General features: G+C 41.1%; 1 long non-coding RNA gene across 2 annotated transcripts in view; it reads right to left on the bottom strand.

Moving 5' to 3' along the window:
* LOC136018677 (uncharacterized) overlaps positions 1-22393 on the bottom strand; it is an 83881-nt gene extending 61488 nt beyond the window's left edge. For both annotated transcript variants that reach the window (XR_010614528.1, XR_010614527.1), the window contains exons 1-2: positions 22289-22393; positions 21707-21778 (exon numbers count right to left, since the gene is read on the bottom strand). This is a non-coding gene — a long non-coding RNA (uncharacterized LOC136018677). The remainder of the gene's footprint in view (positions 1-21706; positions 21779-22288) is intronic.
* Between the last annotated feature and the right edge of the window lie 2144 nt (positions 22394-24537).

The following is a 24537-nucleotide window of genomic DNA, read 5'->3' as shown; positions in this document are numbered from 1 at the left end:
ATCATATCTGCTTTGTGCATCTTTGGTTCCCCGAAATTTAGGGACAAGCTACAACATATGAAGAAAAAACAGTGAGATTTCTTCTTCACACAAAAAGAGAAGTATCAGTATTAAGTTACCTATCAATGTAGCTCCCACAACAGTCATGCAATGAGTTCCACTTGCATACTGTGTGAAACAATACTCACAAGCTAAGTCCAAGCTTCAAAAGGCAAGTTTCGACAGACTTCAATAGTACAAAAGGTCAGCTTCAGTTCCTCTTTCAGATGAGTTCTGCGGTGCACTTATAAGACTGCACCAACAGGAGACTTGAATGAGCCTATAGGGCTGAGATTAGGGATTTCTCCAACTTCATTTCATATCACTGCTCAAGATAATCACTAAATACTTCATTCATCCTCCAAGTATGACAGTCAATAATTTCAACAGTCACCAGCAAGCAACGGGATCATAGTATCAGCTAATCATCACTGCCAAACCTCAGAACCACACAAGTGAAACTACAGGTGTTCTTGTAGAGAGGACCAGACATGTTACACTAGGCTGAAGTCTTTGCTGATCTTCACATGTATTCCTCACTGCAGTATACTGCAGTATCTAGGTGGGAGCCACTACAGGGACAAGCATGTAAGCTCTGTGAAGAACTGAGGTTTGGTTTCATGAAAGATCCTGATCCTTCAAAACCTTTGGCTTTCTGACAAATCCAAATGGAAATTTATGAAATAGTTTCCCATAAAATGATTATGCCTTAATCTAAATGTCTGGGTTTCACTTCAGTTATGTGCTGTACATGCATCAAAAAAAGGCTTTAAAATGAAAAGCTGCTTCCAATTTAGAAGTAAAAAGAAGAGAGAGAGACAGAGAAGAGAAAAAACCCCAAAGACAATTACTTTCAATTCCCAGAAGGTGAAATGGGAATGACATCACCCAAATTTTTTCTTATTTTCTTCCAAAACTACATCCCTACTCAACCTAATTTGGCAAGGCATTTTGGTTCTATGAAGGACTTACCCCAGGAAAACACACTTCTGTCAGAGTTTTGGATGAGTTTTGCAGGCCCACTACTCCCCAGAAAGGACTGATACACTACTGCCATGAACACTGCGGCTGTTGGTTACTGAGGAGAAGAAACCACATGAGCTACATAAACCCAAATAAGTAAAAAGAAATTAAAACAAGACCATCCATCTAGAAGTTTAGTCCAGACAAGATCATTGGCTGTGCAGTGCTCCTGCTCCACAGGGAGCTTCCAACCACTAAATCAGAGGAAAAGAGAAGTTGATGGCCAGGGAACTATGCAGAATTCACAAGTGCTGTAACATGAGAGCGTCTCTTAAAGGAATAACCACTGAGTGCAACCTCAAAACTAGTGTTTTTAAGCATTCATCTTCTGCTTATGAATGGGCTACTGCCTCTGGCACTTTGTGAACAAGCTGTTAGTATTTTACAGATCAGATATACAACAGGCACAATCTGGTTACTGCATCTCACTTCCTCATGTGAGAAAAAGAGACTAAAACAAACTCCACAAAGGTCCTGGTCCTTTCATTCAGAAATGGCAGCTCTTAGAAACTGCTGCCATCTACAAAAACAAGTCAGATTGGCATCAACAGAAGAAAAAAAAAATGCCCCTAGGATATTTTTCCCAAACACTCCCAGCAAAATCCTTTTTCTTCTAAAGGCTTCCTCTTGGGATGAAGTAAGTCCAGAGCTTTGTTCCCTCTGGGCTAGCATTTACAGCAAGAGCAAAGGAGCTTTATATGAGAAGTCCTTTGATTCCAGGAGAACAGTTGCAGTGCTGTCAGCACAGCACATGTGACTTCACATGTGTCTGAGTAGGAAGGGAGCAACAGATGTGAAGAAGAGATCACTGCAATAAGGAAAGGATCCTGTTTCTAGTCTGAATGCACAGAAGGTGTCACAGTGCAGCTTGCCCTCTGTCTCAACACTCCTTTATTTTGGTTTCTAACATCACAAGCTAAATCAATTTCCCCCTTCTGGACTAGAACTGGAAGAAAACCTTAAGTAAAATGTCTTTGTCATAAAGGATATTACTCCCCTGCAGTGCCAGATGGGTCCACAGACATCCAATTTATCCAATATCAGGAGGTGAATATGGGGTTAGCAAAACCATTTTCTCACTAGTCTCTTAAGTTTTTTGTGCTTTTGCTATCCCAGGCTAAGGTTCCTGGTTTCAGGCTTTTCCCATATTGCGAGAATTAAAATCCTGAGTGTACAGGACAGGAAGGGAAGAACACATGCTGAAGAACATTAACCTGAATTAGCTTTCAAAATTGAATCATTAAACAGAGCCCTCTGCAAACACTCTCAATCAAAAGTAAAGTCTTAACATACTTGCAAACGGAACTCTATCAAATTAAAACCACTTTAATTCTGAATGAGTAATTAACTAGATCTGCATGAGCTGAACAGCCCATAACTAACAGTAGGCAAGCTGGTGAGAGGGCTTCCAGAGGAAATGGGATATGCTTTTTCACACAGAGGGAGGGAGGCTTTATTTAGAACACGGTATGGATACCCATGAAAGGGGTCTGCACCACCCATAACCTGTCCAGAGGAACCTGGAACCTTTAGGATCACAGCCATATGCCTCTAGAGCATAATAGATAACAGAGCACATGCAAACTGTCCCTTAGAATCCAGTAGCCAGTGACTTGGACTAAAACAGGGAGTAGGCATCATTTCTTCAGGGAGAGCAATCAGATGGGTTAAGCCAGCCAACATTACAGATTTGTGACCCAGTCTTCAAGGCACACAAACTGGCTGTAGACTCCTCTTCAGGTGATTTAGAAAGACAGGGACTTTTCAGAACTTCATGACAGTTCAGAACAGGTAATTTAAGACCAGATCTCTGATTAATTGTGATCTCTTCCTTGAATGCATAATTCTCCCTCTTGATACAGTAGCTACATACAATTGCTTTGCTGGAGTTTGTTTTGTCCAGCTCAAGGTTTTATTATTTTCCAGAATTTGCAGAAGACAGAACACCCATATATGGGCAAGCATGAAGTCTCATCAGTATCAAAGAACCTGTGCTCTCATCTGCACCCAGGAAGAAGCGCCACTGAATATTTGAGTATATCAAGAACTAGAGAGAAAAAGAGGGAAAAGACTTTTCTTGGACTCCCACACTGCAACAGGAATGCACATCTATACTGCTCCTACCCCAGGCCACTTTTCTGGCTTCTGACGGCCAAGTAGCTGAACACCTTTTCCAAGCAGGAAGATAACAGTCCGTATTTTCTAGACTCTATAGACAGCAAAGGGGATAAACTAAAACTGTTCTTTGGTTTGAAAACTGCCACATCTAGTGAAATACCAGCAAAGATACCATGGGAAGACCCTGCTGGGTCAGATCCTGCCCACACCTGGAAGGTGTTTCTGCATGTCTAAGGAGCAAATGTGTTGCTGTTAAAGAAAACATCCCATGCAGATAAACAGCACTCATCTGAATAAATTTCCTGCTCCTCATCGACAGACAAAAAGACATTTACCCCAGTTACATTTTCACTGTTTTCCTGACATTTCAGAAGAGCAGTAAAATTTGATGCCCATCCTGGTTAAGCCCTATTGCTTGTAAGTAGTCAGAGGAACATCAGAAGTCATCTAACCCAGCCTAGTTTTGCCCAGCCATTACAAGACACTAATTAAACGCAGGACCACATGCTTCAGCCTTCCCTTCCCCATCACAACAAATATACTGCCATAAACAATAACATGATAAGGGCGAAAGGGAGAAGAAAGGAGATAGCTAGGAGCAGGCTATCCCAGCTAAAGAACCACTTCTTTTGCCTACAGACCTCTTCCAAATTATCCTGGGAAGCTGGCCAGATTAATTACCCTGGTAGACCACACACAGCCCATGGGTAAGCAGCCTTTGCCTTGAAAAACTGACTTGAATTACGAAACTCCCTCTTGAAAGCACTGTCAAAGGTGCCAAGCTTGAAAAATAATGCTGCATAACCCTACGTTCATTCAGCTGCTATGTTTTGAGTTGTACTAGTTTAGGATGCAGCCTATTGCACCATGTTAGCAGATTGCTGTTGGAGGGGAAGTGCAGAACTGTAGGACAGAATTACAAAAGTCTCGAGATCCTCGCCTGCGGGCTGGATGATGTCCAGCCTAAGGACTCTGTTTTAATCACAGGCACATGTATGCATTTCCCACCACACTCCGAATCTCCCTGCCAGGTCCACTTTTTATGAACGAGTAAGGAATTGAAACCAGCAGGAATCCTGTTTCACAAGGCCCAGAAATGGGGAATTCTTGTGAATCTCAAATCCTCCAGCTAAGAGAAGCTGAGGGACCACACATTGCACACTGGACAGGGGCTGAGATTCCTGTTAACTCAACAGCTCCTGGAGAGGCAGAATTTTGTCAGTCACACTTCAGTATTCGTTTCTGGAAGCATCCTTTGAATATCACACAGAAAGGAGTGTAAACTGATTGCAATGCAAAGTTGTGCTTTCTTTGGTTATCCAAAGCGCTAAATTACCTTTCGAGTATTCAAAGCAGCACAGCTGTACTACCAGTGCCTCCCAAGTGTCTTACTATGGCAGTGCTCCTGTTTCTCTACAACCACGCAGCTTACAGGCACTAGCTGATCTGGTACGGAGCTGCTTTAAGGTGGATCTGCCTGTTTCAACCCTTTGTCTCTATACTGTAGTCCACAGAACACGCACACACCTGTGTATGAAACATGGATGTGAATTAGTTTGACCTAAAAGCAAGTTGTTCTAAGGTGCTGGACTGTGAAATTGAGTCCCTGCATTCCAGCTCTGCTGCAGGAAGGCAACCTCTAGCACAGGGCGAGTAGCAAATTGCTGCAGCAATTTGCTCAGGCACACACAGGCCACAGCAGTCAGTGAGCTGCAGTGGAATGAGCTGCAATGGTTTGATGACTTAGTAGTGAGCGCTTCAGGCCACAGAGGGACAGTGAATCAAACCATCCCAAGAAAGAGAAGTATTAAACAAAATCAAGGAAATTTGGGATCCAAAAAGCAGTTTGGATGAGAGAAGGAGATTCAGTCCAAGGCAGTAACCTGCAAGTCTGCCATCAGTAAAAGGACATTTTCCAATGTTGCTGTCTTAGACATGGAAAAAGATTGCTGCTGGGGACACATGGACCATTTCCAATCTTCATTTTCTTCTCCTTTCAGGAATGTCTTGCCCTTGTCTATTTAAATTAATTTTCACAAAGTACTTGACAGTCTGGCATAAGCTTAGTATACTTAGTTTAGTTATTGCTAATTACATAGCGCCTCAGCAATTGACTGTACACTAGTCAAATAAATCCAGAAAGAAGTTATCTCAGTAAGAAATTATTTTCAGCAAACCAATGAGGAAAACATTAGATTTTCTTACTATTGGTGAAATTACAGACAACTTAATTAAGACTACCTTGCTAAAACCAAGCAAAATCCTCTGCCAGAAAGAAGGCTTGAAGGTGGCTAGAAGAGATTGTCATATGAAAAAAGCAGTACTGGTCCTTTGGCTACCTACCATGAGAGGGTAGGTAGCCAAACTGCTTAGGAAAGGGAAGCTGTTTTCTAAAGACAAAAACTCTTTCCCATGCCATATACATCCTCCAAGAAAGCATTGCTTAATAGAAGTGCAAATGCAGCGAATGCCCAGGCTGTCTTCCTGACAAGGCATTGAATGTCTTAAGTTTTCAAGGGAAGTGGCCAGGAAACAGTCACTGCAGTGATTCTAAACTGTCAGAACTTAAGTTAAAATAGCCCCGTTCCATCTCAAAACTTGAGTCAAGTTTGCCAAAAGCTGAGTAAAAGGCTCAACAAATACGTATCCTCTCTGGAATAATGGGAAGAAAACAAAACAAAGCAAATCAAGCCAAAAATCACACAGCCAAAACCACAGCAGAGAGGCCAAGCTAAACAAGATGTGGCTCGTCTTCAACCCTGACTACAGCCAAGCATGACCACTATCAGTACTACACACCTTGAACAATAACTCAAGCATTTGGCATCAACCCACCACTCAAAAAGCCCACTTTCACTGACCTTGAGTGGAATAAAGCAACAAAAATATGGGATTCTTGAATTTCCAGCCACAGACAAGAAGAAAAAAAACCAGTAAAAGCACAACTGAGTACAACTGTTCTTACATAAACTAAATATAAGGGATTACATAATTTTTTGTTGTTAAACATCTTTTTAAGAATGTAATAAATATTTATATTTAAAAGTCACCATCAAATAAAAGCCATTTTCTTAAATATGTGTATATACCTCATCTATAGGAAAATATCTTTTATGTGGGATAATTTAGAAATTATATTTAGAAAGAAATGCAGATGCAAGAAATTCTAATGGAAAATGCACCTTCACATGACTATAAAATATTCAAGGGGAAGCATTCAAGGCCAGGTTGGATGGGGCTTGAAGCAACCTGGTCTAGAAGAAGGTGTCCCTGTCCATGGCAGAGGACTGAAACTGGATGAGCTTTAAGGTCTCTTCTAACCCAAACCATTCCATCATTCTATGAAAACACAGACCTGGATGTGAAACACACAGCTTCAGAGTTCCTTACAAAGCTTTGAACGAGCTCAACCACCAACTCCTTTGCATCACATTGCAGGATTAAGGCCTATTTTTAAAATCTCTAAACAAAGCAGCTTGCAGTGTAATCTCAACCAGAACCAAGAGGAACCCAAATTTAGGTTTGAATAGTAAAGTACCTTTTAGGCAGAAAAAAAGGCAAGGCTCTGTTACTCATTCAGACATGCAATATACCACTACACTTCAGAAGGGAAAGCATGATGTGTATCACCTCTGAGCTTTAGGATTGTAATCTCACAGTGAACACCTGAATCCACATTTGTTTGAAACTACCTCTAATTCCACACTGTCTGGAGGGGTTAAAGCCATCTGAGCTGGTTTCAGAAATGGACACCAGCAGTGAGAACTAGATCCCTAGACTGCTTAGTCACTGATAGCTAATCTCTTGCCTCCTGCCTTTTTCCCCCCTTAATTCTCTCAAGGATTGGCTTCAAAGGGTGCAAATGAATCATCTCACAGGCTTCAGTGCTGCTTTCTCCACATAAGATTAAAATAGTGGCATTTCAAGAGCTCAGGAAGAAATGTTGTACAACAAAAAAGGGATGTTTAGGCCCTATTGCTGCAAAACTTTCTGTCCAGTTCTGAATTATTTCCCAAATATTTAAATATTTGATACAGCATTAGATATTGAGAAAAAGAAAAATTGTATGAAACTTTGCAGATTCAGTGGTGTTTTGAAACAAAATAGAATAAGTGCTTCTAAGTACATTACCATGCGTTTGTAGCACTCAGTATGTAGTATTTCAGAGGGACAATTGAAACATGCAAGAGAAAACAGACCAGCATTTACATTGCTAGTTACTAAGATCCATACCAAGCATGCATAAGTTTTCCACTTTAAACAATAATTGATAATAACTATAATAATAATAACAACCAAAAAAAAACCCACAACCACCACATGTAACAAAAGCTTTAGAGCTGCATTCACCTGCTTGGATACTCAAGTCCCCCTGACCACAGCGCAGTTCAGTGGTTTTCAAACCCAGGTAAAACCTTATAACAGAATGAGACTGCTTCCTCAAACATACACAACTAGTATATGAGTAACTAAGTGCATTGGTACTGCTTTGGCCCTTTGTTCAACTTGACAAAAGAAGGAAACCTGTCCACGTGTCCACTGTAAATATGTACAGAAGGTGCACATTCTGTAGGCAACAGAAACCAAACAATAATTCTGTGATATGCAGCTCACCAAGGCTGCAGACACTTTCAAAACAAGATTCTGAGAATACAGTTTTTGACAGATTTGAAGATATCAACAACCATCCAACTAGTACAGCTTACATGGGAAAAGCAAATGCAAATAGAGCAAAAGAATTACTTATCAACACTACTGACTGCTTCTGTCTAAAAAATTAATTACCTTTAAGACCCAGAAAGGGTGTTAGGCAAGTTCTGGCATGCATCCACTGTGCTGGCCAACTGGGAATTGGCAACACTTAATCATCTACATCAAAAGCAGGGTTTGCCTTTTTTCCAAAGGTAAGGCACACTATTCTAAAGAAACCACAGTCACATTTTATGTAACAGTAGTGATGCTGCTATTTCTGCCCTGTGTTTTTAATCAGTTGTTAGCCACTTGTATCTGTAAGGAATCTGTAAGGTGATAGCAAGTGATGCTTTCTTGCACATGTAATTAACAAAGCCCTGATCCATCTTAGTTACAAATACATATTGTACAGAATAGAGAGTGAGAGTGGAGGGGGAGTGCGGTGAGGAGGAAAGAATGAGTTATAAATGCATCTAATTTGGCTGCACGTGTGGACTGAGAAGAGTCCATGGCCCACAGTGTGTAAGCTGTCACCAAATTGCATTTTGCTAATAATTCATATCTGCAGCCAGCAAATTAAGCCAGCCAAAGTGCCACCTACCCAGGTAGCTGTGCTGACTGTGTTCAGATATTAGTTAAACAGCTACAGCCTGGCTTTGCTTAATATGGCTTCTCTTAAAATTTCGACAGCTGGTTGAATGCTCTAGTAGGTTTTAGCTAAATTATCCCAAGGTTTCAATTTTCATCTTAAGCCTTGCAGATAGGTACGTAATCACATTATGCTAATAAATAACCAGCGTTTCAAGGTCAACAGAAGAAAGGGATCAAAAAACTGTACAAATCAAAAACATAAAGAAAAGTCTTAAGCAGGCACAAGTTCTAATTTATTTCACATTGATGCTCACCACTGTTGGTCAAATAAATGCTGTTTTGCTTTCATTTCTACCATTCATTTTGATATCTGGAAGTATTGTCACTAGCAGGAAGAGAACATCAGTTGTGACAGAATATTTGCTTTCTGAGAGCTCTTAAATTCCCTAACTGTCCTCACTGCCTATTTGAGTATGCAATGGTAGAGATACACCTAAAGCAAATAGAAACCTCAGAAAAACCTTATCTGTTTTCCATACACAACCTTACTGTCTATTCAAACAAGCTAGAAAAAACAAAATATTTAAGAATATCTGGCCGAGAATGTTGCTATGTCAGAGTATTACAATAGTATCATTTACAAACATAGATAAGTTGATAGATCCACAACGACCTAGAAACCTAAATATTTTATTAAAAGAGTAGATTATGTCCCTTCAGAACTTGATGCAACATCAGAGCATGTCTCTTTCTGCTGCAAATGCATAGGACCTGTCACTTCAGTGAAAGGTGGATGTACTCATAATGTCAGAGTCTGATACACACATGTATTGTAAGATTCCAGGCAGCAGAGGAGAGCAGTATTCCCACAGTGGTCAGCTTACAAATCATATTACAGTCCAAACTAAAAAGCTTTGCTGTCTCTGTTAATCCAATGTGGTTACAAATTCTTTTATGACTTTACAAAGGTTCATAAGCACAGCTGCTGCTTAATAACCACTCTGCTTGCACCTGAGATTCATCTGCAGTTGGATACGGCATGCAAGCATCTGGATCTCTATTGGCAGCTTTGAGATTAGGAACTAAAAGTTGCCAGGATTTGGTTTGTAAAATTTTCTCTCAGAAATATTTTAGTTATATTCCATGTCACATTCAGCGCTGGAGAAGAAAATCAAAGTAAGGTACTCAAATGCATGACTCTGATCACCTGATCATCTCTTTTATTCATTGTGTATATTCTAGCTCTATGAAAGTATACACATGTAAGTGACTGTGTCTATATATATGTATCTAGCACCAACACTGGGATGGAACTAAAAACTTCAGTTTCTCCTTAAAACTGTTAACAGTAATTGAATCTCATTCCCACACTGCACTTGTATGTGCTCCAGTAGGGAACGCAGAATGAAGCAGCTTGCGACAGCAGCAAGCTCCAGGAGGATGGGGTTATTCCACTAATAAATCCACCTGGACTTCAACAGATGCTATCTCTTGTTAAAAGTTATTAGAAAACACTTGATCATTTGCTCCTATTTTGTTTGCCATGTACAGCAAAATCAAGAAAATTACTTCTCAAGTAACACTATGATTCTTTAGGTATTACAATTTTTATCCCTACACAGAACATTGTCTCTCCTCATTTTAAACACTGCGGATATAGGAGGGATTTGCTAAACTTACCCAGCCAGGCATTAGCAGACCCAACCAACTATGCTTATGGGTCCCATCCAGCAATGGTGCATTTGTTTATCACACTGCTGTCTGTCCTTCACATGGTCACTGTCTCCACATAGCTGTGAAGTATCCACCTGCACACACGTACAGACTCACACAGCACATACCTGTGTAGTAGCTGTATAACAAAACTGTGGGGTGAGCTGCCAAAGGTCTCACCAAAGGTGAAAACAGATCTGCTCAGGAATAAACAATACAATATATGTACTTGGATCAAGCACCAAATGGCTACTGCACAGCGCCACTTCAGAGCCGCTTCCCACCATTCATCTGCTAAGTGAAGACTGCTAACAGCACAAACCCTAGAAATCACAGTGGATGTAGAAGAGTATGAATTTTTTCACCCACACCAAGTCATCACAAATCTTCAACACAAAAAACTCTTCCCATCTTATGAAAGTCAAAGTACACTAATTATGATAACAGACACATTCACCATACACTGTTGCTTTACCTGTCATAAGTCTCTACTCCCAACACTGTATGTTAAAGACGTGGTTAGCATGACCGCTCAACAAGATCTCGCTGAAGATCTTGACACACTCATTGTGCACAAGTACCAGCTGAACAGAAATTTCAGCCACAGAACTCAACCAAACATGAGATGTCCCCATCACACTTTGAGCTTGCTCTGTTTAAAAAGACAAAACTGCAATAACCTTGGGCCTTTAACACAACAAACACTAATCACCAGCTGACACCAGCAAGTCCTGATTTCTAGCAAAGTGCTTCCGTTTCTGTACCTGTCATCTCAAGAATCATCACATTTTTAATTGCTTCATTTGCTGCAATGATGGTGCCAAGGACCCTTATCTTGAACTTGTAAATCACTGGTCTTGCTATGCAATATCACAAGGAGATGTTGCTAACCAGGGCTAAACACTTGCCACAGTACAGCTGTCAGATAGAAACATCATTTAGATGTTTTATATGAAGCAAGAACAAATTTATTGAGAAAAATTGAAACTTTAGAGCTCTATTGCTTCATATTCATTTTCTGCTATCTGATTCTTTCCTGTTTGACTACACATACAACTGCCTATAAACATCAACGAGAAATACATGACAATGACTTGGGGAGAAGGAGGAACAACCTTCGCTAATCTTCCCAACAGCTTTTAAAATAACATTTTTTTCCCTTACTTTTGGATAAACTATGTGGGCATTAATTATCTATAAAACAACTGTAACCTTTAAATTCTCACATTGTAAACTGGTGTGTATTTCCTTATAGCAAAGGGTACTACCTCACTTAACTAGTTTTTAGACCAGTGAACACTGTTGCCAGCAAATATTACAAAGAGGGCAGATGATGCAGTCAGTGACATTAATAGGCACTAGCAAATTATAAAACGTATGGAAAGCACGAGTGCTCTAGGATTAACAGTTTGCACCTAACCACAAACACCTCAATAAGAGATTTTCTCAACCCTGGCAAACAAGTCATCAAAAAAGAACCCCCCCCCCCAAAAAAAAAAAAAAACCAAACCATCAAAGAATGAGGCAGCTGTTCCACATCTGAACTAGACTCAGCTTGATTTATCACAAGACACCAGGTGGCATCAAAAACATCTAAAAACACAGTGAAAAAATGAGGGGGGGGGGGTGGCCTGTGTTGCACAGATGCACAAGGTGTCATGCACTAGCTATGCAAGATAAAAACAGGCACAGGGCATTCTGAAAGCACATGCAGCTCATGGATGATACACGAAGGACATCCACATCACTGGGAAAATTATTCCCCAGTAGCTACCATTTCAGATTGATAACACAGCCAGCCATAAACCTCTCTCAGAATTACATCTATCTTTTACATCTCAATTCCAATACAAATAAAAGTTACAGTTTTCTATCCCTGTGACTGATGTGGGTTTCACGTGGATCCAACACTCTACAAGACCTGACAAAGTGGGAAATATCTGTATCACTTTACAAATATTTTGCATAGCTCTGCTTGACTGTTTGAGACAGATAGCTTTGCTGTAGGTGAGATCAAAGAGGAGTGTAGAAGGAAATTGACAGGAAAGAAAAACTATGACCTAGATAAGAAGCATCCCAACAAACATTCAAACTACAAGAGACAGGCTATTAGCTGTAAAGAAACAACCTGCCTGAAGCCAGCAGTTACACGGCTGCTTTTCCAAAGCTGAAGGAAGAGACACAAGGTAAATAAACAAACAAACATAACATAACATAACATTGATCTGTTAAAGGAAGGGATGAGCAGAGCTGACACACTGACACTTTCAGAGCATGCAGTGGACAGCAACAAATGTGACCTGCAAGAGCTGGAGTCAGCTGGCATGCAAACACCACAAAGAAAGGTAAAAGATGCAGTAAATGCAGAGGCATTTTTTTCCTTTGGTTACTTTTTACTCTTGGGTGAAGAAATAAATCAGTGTTGTAGACTTTGCATGGATAAATCACTTTGTTTACACTCCTGGGAAAAACTGCTCTAGCAACAGTTGGCAGGGCACCTAGGCAGATGAGAAAGGCAGTCTTTGCTATAATGCAAGAGCATATTAGCACTACAGACAGCATCATAACAGCACATTAGCAACCAGGCTTAAGACCCCAAGGCAGTGCAGCCATGCAGAGTAGAGCTCAGCCACAGTCAGCTAATGTGAAATAACTGCGCTCACATGCACCAAGGCTGGGCTGTGCACACCAGTCCAACCCACAGCATATCCCAGGAGCTGGTCAGAAACTAAACTGTGGTTGTAGGCACTCAGCTGGGTCCTTGCAACTCTCTTCATACAAGCTGTCAGAGAAAGGAGAGAGCAATATTGATCTCATTTCTTACTCATTTCCAAGAAGGTGTAAGAAGCATACAGGTTTCAACTGCTCTCTTCCCTACCTGCTTGCCTTCTGCAATGGAAAGTACTATGTAATGACCACTTCATGCCTCCCTTGGCTAAGAAGCAGCATGATGACTATTATCTGACCAACAGGCTTAGTCTAGCCTAGAAACCTCTCAAGTGCTTCTCACTGCAGTGCAGATTGATGCTGACCAGGACAGACAAAAGTTTAGCCAGTTTCATGCTTCCATAATACAAATTTAATAAAATGAAATATAAAAAAATAATAAAATTAAAAATATATATAATATATTAAAAATAATATTAAATATATATAATATATATAATATATTAAATAATATATATTATATAATATACATATGATAATACATATATAATATATAATATATATATATGAGAGGTTCTATTGAAATGTGCTTCCTTGTCATGTACCTCCCCTACCATTCTCTTTGCTGCTGGGCCCAGGGCCAGAATGGTTCTGCTTTTTCAATCTTGTTTTTCTTTGGATGAATATCAGAGTAAGCGGATTGACAAAGGACAGCACAGTGAAACCTCTTTTGGAGGAACGAAGGTCAAAGCATTGCATGGCAGCGAGTTTTCTGCTCCGCCAGCAGTAGTGGAAACATTATGACATATTCTGCATAGATAATGATTGCAGTTTATATTCACATACTCACATTTGCAAACACTGTCTTGGTAATATGACGAACAACATATGCGGTTCCCCTCAACAAACTATGCTTTGAAAGCTGCCTTCTCTGAACAGCTGGAGGAACTCTGGTCTCCCAGTCCTCAGGCTGGTCATAAAACATAAGACTTACTGACAGCCTAAAAAAAGCTCTGTTGCTGTACTATACAACAGTCAGCTTCTTACAATCCATTGCCAGCACCGTATTGCAGGGAGATTTTTATGCTGTCAACTTAATAATGCAATAAAAGGCAGAGGAGAGCTTTAGTTGTAAGTATCAAAATATAAAATTCTACCACAGATAGTGCTGGGAAGATACAATCTCTTCTCACAGACTAGAAGTGACAGCTTTGCATTAGAAAGCGGCAGGATATCCAAAAGCTCCAGGAAAACCTGTAGTAAAGACACCAAAAATCAAAGTGCAGCTGCTCTTTTTACTGTTTAAATCATTATATATTAGCAACAAATCTTGTTGTTGGCCAACACTCAGAAATGGCATATGGCCAATAAAAGGTTCAGTGGAGTTTTCCATCTGTCACTGAAATCAGCTATGGCTCCAGCTCATACATAGTAAGTTTAGTGTCATAATTATTTGTGTACTAGACATCAACCATTCAGTCTAACATAATCATTTGACTACACAATTTGCTAAATATACTGCCCAAGCAAAGCACTACATAACCACATAACTGAAATGCATGAGATGCATTTATAGTATATAACACTAGCACTAACAGGAGGTAAGCATGTGAATAGAGGGTGCTGTCTTGCCACAACAGGCTATGCAAATACAAACACACTAATGTCCCCTCTTGATATGTAACAAAACCAGCGAGAGGCAACGATGCCCTTCTTAAAATCCAAGCCAAATGCATGCAAGATACCCAGTGAGCGGTCATCACATCTTTTTTTGTACCCCTGCTTTTTCATTACAAATACTAAGCATATGGAATTACTTTGCTGTCTTCACTGTCCTGCCCTCACAAGAAGGCTGTCAGACTAAGCTTTAAACTATTTTGTTTCACTATAGATTCAGGAAATACCTTAGTAAGAGCACTGTCTGAGGCTTTTTAGAACTCTTTCTACAGTGTTTTCCGTCATTTTTTAGCAACTATGGAAAAAACAATGATATTTTTTCTCCCTCCCCCACAGCACTGTGTTGCTATGAATCCTGCACTGATAGGTCTTTAGGGCTGTATTTAGATCTGGATTTTCCAGACACCAGGATTTATATTTCAATCAGCCAAAAGTCACAGTCTGCTTGGCCCCAGATTTGGGTGCAGGCACAAGCATATTTCTATTTTCTATTTCTGTCAGAAAAATGTGTAACATTCCCAAATGCAGAACTTTAACAAAGGAAGGGGGGAAAAAGTGTTTTAAACAATGCTGGAAGTCAAAAGCAAGAACATTCTTGGTTCGCCACAGTACTGTTTCTGCTCCCTAAGCCTCAGTGCTCTGCATCTGCTCCAAGAGAACTGCCAAGCTAGTTTAGAGCTACTGGATCCAACCTGTGGCTGGTTTATAACATTAAGAACCTGGGAAGCTGAAGCATGATGAAGAGGGATGCATGAATTCACTGAAACTTTTTATAACATTTAATAATAAGCCCTCTGTGGTTTGGTCAGAACTGGCACAACTTCACAGCAATAAGCTCATTCGCACAGAAATGGGCTTATAGTCGCAGCAGTTCACAAGAACCATTTTTTTCCTGCAGACAAGGTTCTATCAGTAGTGCTGTTTTGCTCATCAGATCACGGAGGAGAGTAAAAACATATGAACTTAAAAAAACAAACAAACCCACAAAACCACCTCAAATAATGATAAGTGCTCAACCCAGATGCTTAAACATCAGTTATCTTGATTAGCAATAAAACATTAGAGTACCCAAGACACTCACATGAGACTAGCAGATATAGTAGGCCCAATTCCAGAGCAGCAGATGGGGAACAGGTAGGATACCCTCGAGCATCCAAATGTCAAGCACCCATAGTTACAGAAATGGACTGGATTCTATAGCATTCGAATTCTTGCTCAGCAGATACCCCGTTAAGCAGATCCAGTATTCAGTATCTCAAGGACAATTAAACTGAACATTTTTAAAGCCTGTTTAAATTTGCATAATTTTCTTTATTGCCTCTGTAAAGTTGAAAGAAATATTTCAATCAGAAAGCACATGAAAAAAAGCATTTCCAAGCAGGGCTTTTGAAAGCCTCAAGTCTTGCGTTACCAATTGTTTGTTCTGTCTTGAAGGTCAGAGATTGTGCAAGGTATCTTACCAAGAGCATCAACTCATCAGGCAAGCAGGAGATTTAACTAGGACAAAAGTTCAAGAAAGTCCTTCAAGAGGAGACAGCATTAAACAGATCCCAGAAAGGAACCAGGGAATACACAGTTCATGCTGTAAGGTCAGTGTCGCTCAACTTAAATTAGACAGGTCTTCAAAACTAGGAATTTAATAAACTGAGCACAAGAATCAGAGTGAGCACATCCAATGGTCACTTCAAGAGGGAAAATCTACATGAAAATGACAAGTCCGGAGACAGATGGATATTGTTAAATACTCTTGTACACTTCATTCATTAGCAGAATTCAGGTCAGTGTCCCTAAATTCCAAGGGAGCATAGATACAATCTTCTCTAGGAGACACTGCTTCCTCCTCCATGTTAACCAGAGGATGGTGTTTGACATCTCAAAGTTTTCACAGGCAACACAAGAACTCACCTAAAGCCATTCCTTGATTCCAAGTGATTTTGCCTTGGCTTCAGTGGGCGTAAACTCCAGAAAAACACAGTTAGAAGCTCCACACAGACTTAGCCCAGCCCCAGCTCTTCAAACACTAACAAATAAAGAGGTATTTCCAGCTAATGGAAACTACATAGTTGGGGAAAGTGTGGAGGTGGTTCACAAAGCTGAAGCTGTTGCCACTGCTTCTGCTCAAACAGATGGGAAATTAGGGTGAAAAAAATCCTATCCATTTAACTATAAATTCCTCAGTGTGGCAGATGAAATTCAGCAGCAACAGACATGAGAAAGGAAAATACTTGCTTTACATCTATAATGCCCTCCGAACCAGTTATTCTCATTCAAGTTGAGAGTGCAGAGGTTCAGCAGTGTACATAACACATTAGAGCAAAAATGTGAAAGCAGATTCACTGGCTTCACCAGCTGTTACCTACACAGTGCCTATTCCATTTCTAGCTGACCTGCTTCCTTATTTCCCCACCATTTTTTATTCCCTGCTGGTGGCTTCCAGCCTGTTATGCTGAATCAGCTATTCATTCAGTCAAGCTCTGGCTGAAAAATCTTTGGCAATGGATGGGAACATCTAAAAGTGATCCAGAAAAAGGTAAGCCAGGAAGTGCTTGTAAAAAATGTTTATCAGTAAGTCAGTCAGTACTGAAACAGCTTTCTTGGAAAGCAGGAACAGGACAGCTGCTGGAGACCTGGCTGCCATTTCCATCCCCTGCTTACAAGGAGAATGGTCCATGGAAGAAGCCATGCAAAATTGCACATACTATGCACGCCATCTCCATGGCTGATGATTATGCTCATTAGTGACAAACGACTACAATGAAATGATGCTTCTAGTGGCCAGGGAACAGATGCATAAGCTAGAAGCTTTTAAAATGGATGAGAAGACCCTAATCCATAGAGTTCATGATAGGCGAGAATACGAGAAACTAGTTTTAGTGACATAAGGATATAATAATTGTTCTACCCTGAGGGGCAAAAGTTTCAGCTCTATCACATCAGTTCCCCTGTCAGTACAACCTGCTTCTTGTGAAAGATGTATTATCCATATAGTCTGTGCTAGCAATTAAGACATCAATATGTTCATTTTTTTAAGATCTGATAAAAACTTAGATGTTGCCTTAGAATATTAAAAATGTTATGTTCCAGCATATACAGCAGTGACAGAATTACTATTAAATGTGTGAGGTTCTAAATATTCTCCATTTCACAGTGGAGCTTTTTTAAGCTAGCATTGTGAAGGAATAATCAGTAGTAACTCGACAACAGTTTATGTGAGCTTGGGAGAAGCCAAGTCCTCTGGCCAAACACAAACTGCATTCCTGTGATGAGATACCTCATGAGGAAGCAGTGGGGGACTGCACCGAAGCTCTCTGATGAGACACATTCTCAGAGCTTGCAAGAATTTAATGCTGCAGTTGCCTGCACTGCTCAGTTTGAGCAGTAATAGTTCTGTCATCTCCTCAGCAGAAGCGCAGAATTGATTTTGTTCCTTTGTCTTCATGTAAAGCATACAGCGTTTCAGAGGAAAGGCAGGTGTTTGCACACATGTGTAACTGGTATATTAGCCTGGATACAGTTTACATGAACTCTACACCAAGTATAAACTTGGAGAACCAATTTGTCAAGAAGTTCCAGCTGAATTTCAGCCAGTTTTCATAAACTCCATGTTCACAGAGCTATGTACCCAGACCATCTTTCTGGCATGCAGACGCCCAGCTATGTTTACCAGCAGCTTCTGCTCTTCTATTTGTTGCCCCAACTCTTCACTGCACAAGACACAACAGGCTTATGCTTCACTGTCTAGCCAGGCTGCCACAAAGACCCCTGCTCCAGCTTCTGAGAAAACTGTTCTCCACTCTCCCCCTTTTCTCCTCCTCAGCAAAAGCACAGCCAAAAAAGCAGCTGAGCTGTTTTCCTCCTGGCTGGCCTCACCCCTAAGGCTGCACAGGGTTGAGGGGAGGAGAAGAGACTTCCCAGGAGCATATCACAACATGCACAAAGTGACAAAAGGTTAGCGTCATGGATGCTGCACCAAAACCTGGAGATACTTTAAAACGCAAGGAGTTGCCTCCAGACTGATGCATGGTAACATAACCCAGTGTACACAAGTAGTATTTTGCAACACGCTGTCTTTTAGCAATTAATTTTTGAAACAGAGGAACATCCTCAAATCAACAACACCTATTACATTGTAAATAACATTAGTACATGCTGATGTTATCTGGTGAAATGACTTTGTAGCCTGTAACACAGAATTAAATGTGTTTCTTCTCTAGTATGTCAATAATTATTTTTCTAATGCTTGCTCAGTTATAGGAACACATGAAAAGAAGCAATTGCATTGGAGAAAGCATGATTTGATGTTGTTTATATAGATACTTATGTATTGTTACAGAGAGTTTGTTTTATCTCCTGAGATATCACCGAGGTTACAAAACTTTCAGGCAGTAGCTATAAGAATAATACCATAATAATAATAATAATAATAATAATTTGCATTTTCTCTATGTAGAATGTAAATTCCTAAGTACTTGCAAATTCAAGGTCAGCTGAAAGTTACCAGTGCAGCCAGACTGTTTCATTAGCAATGTGATGAAAAACAACAGCAAAACTTTAACAAACCCAGCAGACTCTCTGAAACCACAGAGGCCGTGACACAGAGCTGCAACACACATCTTGATCTCCCAATCGGTTCAGGAGAGGTACACTGAAAGGATGGCAGGCAGCAGATGAAGCCAAGCCTCAAGACAGTCAGGGTGAGTGCTAAAGTAAATAAAGCAATAGGAACCGACACTTGAAAGAGTGAGACTAACAAGTGTACACACCAGCTTAAGTACAAGTGCAACTGTTTGTGAACTGTCTGTGTCAACAGGAAGAGGAAAGAAAACAAGTGGAAGCAAAAGTCACTGAGAGGGACCAGAACTCCTTGGTGCAGAGAAAGACAAGTTTAGAAGCTGCAGGAAAGGAAGCAGTTTTCTGCTCTTTGGTCCAACTTTGTCCACAGAAACAAACCCTTCATAACAGGGTGGGAGGACACATGAGGGGATGAAGACAACACACAAGCTTTTATCAAAGAAATATATTACTCATTGCCAGCTTCTACTCTCACGTATGTTTTGGGATGTATTTACCTGCACCACTGACATACCAGTGTATTAGAAATAAGAGTATGTGTATTTGATTTGTAACATAAGTGGCTGAAGGGATGGAACAGAGCAACCTCAAGTGGTCATGGTGAAATGTTAGTATTATCCATAGGACTCCCCTCACAAACAGAACATTTTGCTCCATTCTTTGGCCATCCTCCATGCAAACACCTGGCTTACATGCTTGAAGCACGTTGGCTGTTTGCCAGAGCATCCACAATTTTCTCTCCTTTTATAATATGTGCAGCCTTCTGAGCTTCACAGCCTCAAGATGTTCTAAAGGCAGTGGGTATACTGAGACACCAAACAAGAAACATACGAAGGAGTTTCTCTACAGCATTATTACTGGCTAGCAACAGCCCTGCTCTCCTGGTATCTATAGGTGCATTCATATATTTGCAAGATACATATCCGTATCTAGCCTTCCAGTTTCATGATACCACAAACACTGACAGTTATGATACATTCCAATTGTCTTAATGAGGACTTTTAACCATGGGAAAGCAGTTAACATGGAGAAGCATTCACATACTACTAGACAAGTTCTTACTTGCTTAAATCCTAAAAGCATTTAATCTGGGACATGTTTCATCTTCAGTTTGAGAGATTCCTTCACTGTCCTGAACAGATGACCAAACCATCCAGTGAGCAAGCTAAGACCATGAGAACTACTGTAGAGCTTCACCAAAGAGACAGTAGATGGAGTGAGAGAGGTTTTCGGCCCAACAATGGAAGCACAATTCTGTACACTTGAATTACTGGGAAAATAGAAATCCCCAGGCACCAGAATTAACAGATTGGATCTTCTCCAACCAACAACAGTACACTGTCCTTCCAGAGGGCATTCACTTGAGAACAAGCAGGCAAAAAATCCTGCCAAACGGTTTCTACTTTTTTTGTCTCTGTGAGTAGCCTTAAGTCAAGCTAATGCCTTTGTCAGGCTACAACCCACACTATCACAGGGAGTGACTTTACTCCACAGTTTACATTAAAATTATTCCACAACTCAATCCCCACAGAAGAGAGCAGCCTCACAACTCCCCACCCTCACCTGCCTCCCTTAACTATGCAACCTGAAAGCATCCATGGTCTGCTGCCAAAAATAACCTTGTTGCTCACTCTTCATGACTGAAATACAGCTGGAGGCAGCCAGACAGCACAACCGAAAAGCTAGAAGCTTCCTGCATTTAGCTCAAAGATGCATTAACACTGAAGTCTATTTATGGACCATCTAAAACAAACGCTAATCACAACTTCACAGCTTAGAGTCAATAAAAACATATCACTGCATGTGCAAGGTTGGGACTTGAAGGCCAAGAGTCCTAGAATAAATTTGACTCACACAAGCTGCCACACACCATTCCTTCAAAGCTCCGAAGCTTTCCTGGTTGTCACCAGCAATTGCAGTTGAGTTGCATCTTCTAATGATCTTCAGGGGTATTCACACCAAGAGCATTTGGCTCTTGTGCACTTCAGGGAGTTAAGGGTCAGAAACCAAATCCTTCCATTTAACATTGTTCTAAAGCTATGAATTAATGTATCACCCCTTCAAGTCATGAGATTAGCTTGAGAATAATATTGTCATGTGTTTATTTGCCTCCAGCATTAGAAGTTCAGGTTCCCATTTTCAAGTTTTCTCTAAAATTATTTATTTGAAAGAAAGAGAAAGCAAGCTAGGAATGTTGTGTGGCTAATGTACATCAAGCTGATGCTTGAAGAAAAAGAGCTACCATCATGAGAGTTGGCAACTTTCAAATCGCTGGTTATGGAGGAAAGAATATTAAACAGCTATCATCAATCTATCTAGATCCAGGAAGTGAGCCATGAAATGCTGACAAAGGGGAATATCTGGTCTGACAATGACAGTGTATTTATCTTTTAAATGAAGAATAATGGAGTTACACTGGAGAGACTCATTTTAACTTTGCAACAGTAAAGTATCTATCTCATCACCTTAGGGTGATATCTGAGCACCTCATGGTGAGAGAATTTATTCTATCAGTTCTTTTAGAGACCACCATTTTACACAGATAGTTACTGCAGCCTCCAAAGAAGCCATATGAGTAGCACGAACAGAACAAAGGGAGTGTGGAAACACTGACCTGAACAGCACTAGCACAACCTCCTATTGCAGCAGTAGGTGTGTTCCCTTTTCATCTTCAGCTTCTTTTCTGCTAAATAGAGATAACACCAGATTATCACAGGAATGTTGGGGCTTGGGGTTTTTTAATATATCTACACTTATATGGTTTCCCAGCACATGCACATGCACAGACCACCAAGGTGCACTACTATCAGCTAATTTTCTCCAAGCCACTACCAGAACAAACAAATACAAAAAGCCAAAACCACAAGGAAAGGATGACACAGACACTGAACTGTGACTGAAACAGTAGGTAGCACCTTGAGTTAGAAGAAAAAATAAACGTGCATTTATAACTAAGGAAGCCAGATAAACTCAGCATTCCTCTCCAGGTACCTACGATCACCTACATCTAAGCTAGCTACAGATCCCTTACTAGAATCTCTACTTCACGAGAAGCCCAACCCACACAGAAAAAAATGACACTGTTGCTGTTTAAAGCTAGTCATTGACTCATCATGCCAACCCCACATCTTTTCTACCTGAGGACCAGATCCTACCAACAAAGACTCGCACTGCCTTTAAGTTCTGATAAACTCACCTTTTTTCCTCACTATCCGTGTCCTGTCTGCTAAAATTATGAAGAAAGTGGGAAAGAAATACCTCCAACAATAAGCAGATTCACTGCATACAGAATAACTCTGTCTTCAACTTGTACAGAAGTGCTGAAGTGCCAAACCACTCACAAAGAAATGAGTACCTGCTGTGTGCAGACACACAGCTGCTCGCAATGAACATTTTCTGCCACCTGCCCCCTAAACAGCACACAGGTGGAGCCAGACCACTGAACAGCCCAACTCCTTTTGCTTTAAGGGTCAGCAAAACAACTTCTTGTCCTCGGTCTAATGGGACATTCAGATATAGCCAGTTCACACTGGAATATGGTCACTGGGAAAGGAGCTGCAGCTCCAAAAAATTTATCCATCCATTACTTTTACCGCTAAGGAGAGTAGGGCTTTATCTTGACAGCAGCCAAAAAAATGCAGCAGCATGCATTGGATCTGTGCTATTAGTTGACCCACCTCAGCTTTGCAGAATGCTCTCCCAGGCTGAAATAGCCCAGGCCAGGCAGCCAGCCACACAGAGGCTTTCAGTACTTCTGTGCTGGGTCAAGCATGCAGATAGGTAGCACGTGGTTCCTCGTGCTGGGAGACTATGGTTTTTTCTGCTTGTGGCTCTCTCCAGGGGTGTGCTTGGCAAGGAGGGCATGAGCAAAGCAACCTCACTCACAACTTCTCAGCAAGCTAAGTGGGCTTCCTTCTTCAGCAAGATCAAAGTTCTGGCTTTGCTTCAGCTATGTGTGGAGAGGGGGTGCCTATAGGAAGGAATTAGAGCTTGAACACAGAGCGAGAGCAGAGCATAGTGAAACCTTCAAATCCTGAAAACACATGACTGAGCTTTCCTAACTACACAGCAAGAATGTTGCTGTCCCAGAGAACCCGTTCCCACCAGAATGGCAGGATTGTAAGTAATTCAAATAAATAAAAAAAGAGCATACCATCAGAAAATATCTAAATTGAAATGAAGCAGCTGATATTAGAACACTGTGCTGAGGTTTTAAGGGCAGGCAAATGATAAGCTTTAAGAAAGAGAGGCAGTGGCAAGGAAACTGCTTACCTTGATAACAAAACCCTTTCTGTTGAGCTGTGTAAGGGGAGAGCCACCATTAATTTACACAGGAAGATTCATGGTGTTTTACTCTGCTGAAGAGTGGGATTCTGAAGAAAATCCTTAAATCTTTCAAGACCAAAATGATTTATTTCCTCCTGCAAAGCAGGAGATGAAGCAGCAGCTGCCGTAACTCTGCAGCAGTCTGTTTTTCAGGGAGGATGGAGAACTCACGTCTGAACATCAGTTCTCACCCCTAAAAATCTTCATCATGACAGTAATTTTTGCTTCGCTAGAAGTCATTCAGGGCCACAGAGGGGTCAGGAATAGGCAACAGCAATTGTGAGAGGATTTGTTGTTCCAGAAGTTATTCTTTTCTGAGAGCTAATGTCCATACTCTAATGATGGCCATATGATTCTGTCCGAATTCATACAGAAGAAAAGAATCTACTTTGTCAACTTATCTCCTGTATCCTAGAGCGAGGCTGATCACATACTAAGCCAAGCACCACGGACGCAAGGAACACCAGGAGTTCAGAGGGATTAGATGAACTGAAGCAAAACAGCGTTTTCCAATTTGCACTTCCTTCTCATCAGCCCTGCACCTCACAAACGGTTAGTACTAACATGGGCACTGCCAAATGTCATTTGGCATAATGGGGTTGAAAATGTTTATGGAGACATGTCAGTGAGGGATCCGATGGGAACACAACTCCATCTGAGAAACAACCCAGGGGCCGGGGAGGGGCCAGTCTTTCTAAAAGGCTGTATTTTTCTGCTTAATCCCCAGTTATACACATGACTTCACCACAGAAAGGTCACCAGACAAAGGAGTGCAGTGAGCAGGGGCTGAAGGGAGGGATTGTGTAGAGGGTCCCAGCTTTGCCCATGCTGAATCCTGCACCTCAAGAGCACGAACATCTTCCTCTAGGTATCCCCACGGCCCAGCACCGGGTCTGAGGTGCTCCGACAGGAATGGACACCAGCTGTCACAGCACAAAAAAGGCGCAGGGCAATAAAACCTGGAATTCACCTTTCACCGCTCCAGACGCCCACCGGGTACCGTGGCCCGCAGCGGGCACCAAAGCACTCCGGGGCGTTCCCTCACGAACACAGGCGGCGGACGGCGGCGCCCGGCACATCGCACCCGCCGAACCGCAGCCGGAGGCGGGGAGCGGAGCG

Source organism: Lathamus discolor, chromosome 8 (genome assembly GCF_037157495.1).
Source record: "Lathamus discolor isolate bLatDis1 chromosome 8, bLatDis1.hap1, whole genome shotgun sequence".
In the NCBI taxonomy this organism is placed as follows: Eukaryota; Metazoa; Chordata; class Aves; order Psittaciformes; family Psittacidae; genus Lathamus; species Lathamus discolor.
Note: the sequence above shows the minus strand (reverse complement) of the source record. Positions and strands in the feature narration are given on the sequence as shown.